Here is a 6,006-nt window from a genome sequence, read left to right on the forward strand (position 1 = left end):
GGCCCCGGCGGCCTCCCTCCTGGACACTCAACAAGAACGTTCTCCAGTGATCCAAGTCTACGATGCACTGTCCACCCGTCTCCGCCCTCTCCAGGGTCTGGCCCGCCCCAGATGTGCAGTGGCCCTGAAGGACCTGCAGCCCCTGCTCAGGACCAGCCGGGGCGGGCGGGGCTCCTCTGGCTGGGGTTCCAGCCTGCTCTCCCCAGGCTTCAGCCTCACATAAGGGCCTGACCCTCGATGGGCACTTGGACCTGGCAGCTGTCTGTGCTGCTGGCCACTGGGAGGCCGAGCCTCACCCCTGCCTCAGCCCTGGGCCTCGGGAAAGGGCCACGGGTTTTCTAAATACACCAGGAGCATTTTGCAGCTTGTGGACTCGGTGTGATTTTTAAGCTTGTCCATAAAACGCAGGAGCAGGGAGCGGGGCAGATGTGGGCCGGGGCTGCCTGGGGAGGCCTGCTGCCCCGTGTTCCATGCGCTCAGACAGACGGAGGGTGTGCATGAGGGGGTGAGGGAGGGGGCCCCATGGGGCGCACCCAGGGACTCAAGACGGGCATCCCTGGCCTGTCAGATGGGAGGGCTCTGTCTTCGCTCCGCAAACTCCGGATCTCTCATCACACTGAAGCCGAGCTCAGTGTGCGATGCACATGTGTGTGTGTGTGTGTGTGTGTGTGCGTACGCCCGCAGGCCCACGGGAGACCATGCCCTCAGAGGTCCTGTCGCGCGCCATCCTCCCCTAACCCACCCTGAGAACTGTGTTCCTAGAGCCCGGCCCCCTCTGCCTTGGAGGCCTTGGGGGAGCCCTGGACACCCTGGCCTCAGGCTGGGCCCAGCCCCACAGCAGCGCTGGGAGGGTCGACCAGGCTGCCCCATGCTCTGAGGGCCTGGCCAGGGGATTCCCGCCGGGTGTGGCAGGGTGGCAGAGGGTTCAGGACAGCGTCCAGCACAGGAAAGCTGGTGGCTGTCCCGAGCCCCACAGCCCAAGTGTGGGGAGGGGGACCCGTAGACGAGCCAGCAGGGTCTGGGCCCAGCCAGCTGACTCCAGCCATTGCTGGGGGGCCGGCCTGACCTGGACCCTGTGGGGCAGGGGGCCCACAGGCTGGAGAGTGCTGGCCACCGGGGTCGTCCTGGGGCTCAGGGTCCTGCCAGTCCTCCCATCACCCCACACATCCCAGTGCCCTTCTCCTGGGCCAGAGGGGGCTTCGAGGATCTGTGGACACCGGGCAGGGGCTGGAGTGGCCGGGCAGGGGCAGATGCAGGGCCGGGGCGGATGCCTCACCTCCTGTCCTCCTTGACAACGAGAGGGAGACGGGCTGCCGGCCGTCCTCTTGCTGACCCCTCATCTCACAGAGGGAGGCCGGGGCCTGTGCGGGCAGCTTGCGGGCGCTCAGTGGTGGGGACAGCGGAAGCTGGACTTGCGTCCTTTGTCTCCTGCCCCAGCTCCTGGAACTAGGTGCCCTCTGAGTCCACCTCACGCTGCCTTGGTTACTCAGACCCAGGCTGAGCTGCGACTGGGGGCCGGTGGGTTTGGGGATGGTGGCACCAAATTTCCCTCCAGGCCCTGGCTGCAGTCCCTGTGGCCGTCACAAGGTGGCAGCACAGTGGTCCCGGCGCCTCCAGCTGGGACCAGGGGCTCAGGAAGAGGAGTCGGGGGCACAGGGGCCCCGGGAGGCAGCTGATGTCCTCCGAGGCTGGGCGGTCCCCCAAGGCCAGCGGGGCCGCGAGGACCCCGCACTGGGGTGAGGGCCACCCCTTACAGTCTGTGCAGCGCGCCCGCCTGGCCAGCACTGCCCCCCGCCCACTGTCTGCCCTGTCCTGCCGGGCGAGGCCTGAGCACGATGTCCAGTTGCCCGGCCGCCCGCCTGACCCCGCTGTCTGCTCTGGCCGCCTGGGGAGTGGCACTGACAGCGCGGCCGGTCAGAGACCAAGTGGGTGCCCAGGGGCCCCCGGCCGTGACACCACGACCCCTTGGGCCCAGGGGACCCCGAGTGAGAGGGGAGACATCCTTCTTGGGAGCAGGAAATTCTTAGCCCTTCGGCTCCGGAATCCCCTGCCCCAGTGACCAGCTGACCCCACAGCCACAGCCCGCACCTGACCAGCACCACTGTCCACACCCCCAGGGGAGCGGGTGTCGCAGCAGCCACCACTTCCTCTCCAGGGGAACGGACGGACGCCTCCCCCATGCTCCATGACTGATCCCTCACCCCCCGGGGAGCGCGCGCCCCGCCCCGCCCGGAGCCGAGGCCGGCCAGCAGGAGTAACCGGATAGCGGGCCCTTGCTGCCACCCCAGGCCCGCAGCCCTGGCTGGGTTACGCAAGTCATCGTTTCCCCGAAAGAGCGGCGAAGCTGGATGTGGCCCACCGAGGCCACCATGGCCCAGCCCGCAGGGTGGCTCCTCCAGGCTGCGCTCGGGCCCCCGCCCCTCCTGGATGCTGGGAGGGGAGGGGGAGTGGCTCGTCCCCCTGGGGCCTGTGAGCCAGGGCTGGCCTGGACAGGTTGCGACCCCCTCCTCAGCTCCCCGCGGAGTCTGGCCTTGGCAGGGCCATCCGTTCAGGGGCTGCATGATGTGTTCACGGTTCTGGGTCCTGCTCCGGTCAGATGGCGAAGGCATGTCCCACCCTCATGCTGGGGGTTCCTGGAGATGGGGGATAAGAGGGACAGGGACACAGACACAGGACACCAGGGAGCCTGTGACGTGGGGGTGGGTCGGGACACACCCACCTCCTGACCTTGGCCCCCAGCACGCCCAGCCCGCCCAGGGACACTTGGAACCCTGGCCCAGATCCACTGGAGAAGGCTGCTTGGTCTGAGGCCAGAGCCAGGTGTCAGCGGCTGGCCGGGTCCCGGGCACACGTAGGCCACAGCTCTGACCTCTTCCGCCACAGACCTGGCCCTTGGCAGGGGGTTGGCTTTTCACAACTGACCCAGCGGGGACACGTGGAACACGGAAAGGGGCAGGGCGCAGCGGGGAGGGTGTGGTACACAGGCACCTCCGTCCTCAGAGGATGCCGGCACGGTCATGGCCAAATCTGCATGGACGGGAGAGGTCCTCCGACGTCCGGACAAAGAAGATCAGAGGGCACTGCCTGGCCAGTGCAGGAGGGGCCAGGGCTGCACTGGATGTTGTGCCACATGGCAGCTCTTGGATCAGAGGAGCCGATGGCCCCGAGGAGAGCCCTGCTTAGGGGCCTGTCCTGTGGGGAGCCGCATGCAAGCCTGGTGCTGGGGAGGGGAGGGGACAGACCACTGGGAATAAGAACATGCGTGACCACCCCGGGGCAACAAAGCAGAGATTGGGGTTGGACAGCCACTCAGAGGCCAGCTTGGGAGGGAGGGCAGGATGGAGCCTGGCAGGCGCCTGGCAGGACCAGGGTCAGAGGTGGGGGACGCGAGAGTGCCCGAGGTGGGTGGAAGAGGGGCTGGAAGGTGGCTGGGCCGGGCCCACTGGGACCTCGGGTCAGTCAGAACCAAGCCTTGGCCGTGGGTGAGGGGCGCCAGGGGACCGGGCAGCAGTGGCCGAGGTCCACCTTGTCTGTCAGGTGCCCACTGCTGGGTGAGGGCGGGTAGAGGGGGTGAGGGAAGAGCAGGAGACCACTGGGGCTCGGCGGGGGGGGGGCTCCAAGGTACAGGGGACAGGCCGGTCGATGGACCAGGGGTGGGAGGCGGTGATGGGTGGAGAGACAGGACCCCTCCCTCAGGGGGAAGGTAGCTGAGGGAGGGGCTGGGCCACACTGCGTTTGACCGCTCGACGCCTGGCGGGGATGTTGGGGGGCCGGTGGACGGTGGACGTGTGGTTCAGGGGCTGGGCAGGAGGCTGGGAGGCGGGCAGGGGTGAGAATGCGAGGAGGCGGAGCTTCGGCTCCTCAGGTGAGGGGACTGTCAAGGCAGTGGGTGCAGATTGAAAAGAAAGGGGGGAAGGTGGGTCTCCTCCGCCCTGGGCTCCAGGAGACTCAGGCCCTCGGGAGGGAGGACCTCGCCGCCGTGGGGAAGACTTGGGAGGCTGGCTCTGTGGCGGGAGGCGGGGAGGCAGCCCTTCCTCGGGGCGCTGGCAACGGCCGGGCTCTGATGACACCGACTCTGGGCTGCTGTTCGCCGGCCTGAGGGCAGGACGGCCGACCTGGGCTCTCTCCCGCTCATAAAACCCACCTCGAAGGGCACACCCAGGTTTCCTTCTCCTTCCAGAACAGAATAAAAATAAAACGTCAGGCTGTTAGAGTGTAAAGCCCGTGTGTGTCCAGGGTTCAGGAGGAAAATGTGTTTATGACTGAGGTTCCAAAGAGCAAACGTGTTTATGACTCAGGTTCCCAGAGCCAGGCTGGGACGGGCAGTGGGACGTGGGTGGTGCCGGAAGCTGCAAACCAAAACCAAAGACCGAAAATCAGCCCAGAGCTCGGATGTGCAGGATGACGCGTGCTTCCAACGGGGAGCACGGGCTCTGTGTGACCAGTGATCAGCCTGTGACTCAAGACCCCCGCCTGGCCCAGCGCCCGCCCCAGGGGAACTGGGGCCAAGCAGGGAGCTGTCTGGGCAGGGCGGGCAGGAGGGGCCCCCGGGCAGATCCGAGGTGACTCTGCTGGACGCGAACCACCCCTCCTCCAAGACAAGTGGTCTGGGTGGCCCCCCATGGGGTCAGGGACTTGGTGCCCCCACTGCCCAGTGGACAGGCCCTGAGGGGTCCTCTTGCACCCACACCAAGGTCAGGGCCACCCTGTCCTGTGACTGCCACCACCCCCACCCCCATGCAGTGAAGGAGCAGGTGGGATGCACTCAGGGCACAGCCTGTCAGCAAGTGCCGTCCGTTTGAGGGGACCCAGCACACTGGAGGCCATGAAGGGCCGGAAATCCCCAGGGGCATGGGTGTCCCGCCCCTGCCTGGGGCTCCCCCCGGCCCTTCCTGCTCCCCGCAGAGAAGCCAGTCCCAGGAGCACCCCGTGTGCACACAGCAGACTGGGTGTCTGGACACTATCCCGCAGGTGAGAGCGGTGGCCTAGGCCTCACGGCCCCTAGACTCAGGCTCGCCTGCCCCAGGCTGAGCCCCCGGGGTGGAGGGGCGTCAGCCCCGTCTCAGATCCAGCCCCTTCCTGCACGCCCTCCACCCAGCCCTCAGCCTCCAGCCCCGACGGGGCCTCAGCAGAGAGTGGGGCTGGGGCTCCACCTCTGGGGTGGGGTCTCTGCTTCCTGCTGGCCGCATCCTGGACAAGTTTCCTCTCGCCCTTGGCTGATGGCCCCTGAGTGTCCACAGTCCCACAAGGGGACCGTTCAGTGTCTTGTGGGACCAAGAACCCAGGTCCTGCGAGAGCAGTGGGAGCAGGCCTGCTGCTCCAGGCCACGCCGAGCTCTCAGTGGGCCTGGGCCTCCCACCCGGGGCTCCCACCGCCCCGCCTCTCCTCCCGGGGCGGCCAGGCTACCTTGGCACCTGCCTCTCCGGAGAAGCGAGCGTACCCGCCCACACTGCACCTGGGGGCGTTCCTCACACAGTCCCCGGCCTGATGTGCAGACACGGACACGGTGGGGCCAGGGCACCGGGGACCTGGGAGCGGAGGGCGGGGGCTGCTCTGCTCAGCAGAATTCCCTCCTCCAGAGGCCAGGCAGCTTCCTCGGCAGGGGTCTGGGGCAGTGGGCAGCAGGAGAGAGAATGTGGTCACTGCTGCTCCCTGGCCGGTCCCACCATCCTGCTGGCCAGTAAGGTGGATCCTGAGTGGCCCCAAGTTCTGAGGGGTCCCTGCCCAGCTCGGCTGCTCTGCAGGGCAGATGTGGGCGTGGGGCGGGCGTGGGCAAGGCGGCCCCCGTGTTTCCTCCCGCGGGCTGACCCCCACACGAGTCCGACTCACTAGGCACGCCTCTCCAGGCCTTGCTTGGCCACCAGGACCCCCGCCATGCACAACCCTCTCCCGTTACAGTTCAGATTTCAAGTTCACCAATCGCTGGGGTGCCCCCCCTCTGCCAGCTCACCTCATCGTCCACACCCCAGACGTTGGGGTGAGGCGGGGGCCCTGGTAGGACAGAAA

Source organism: Camelus dromedarius, chromosome 12, assembly GCF_036321535.1.
Source record: "Camelus dromedarius isolate mCamDro1 chromosome 12, mCamDro1.pat, whole genome shotgun sequence".
NCBI lineage: Eukaryota > Metazoa > Chordata > Mammalia > Artiodactyla > Camelidae > Camelus > Camelus dromedarius.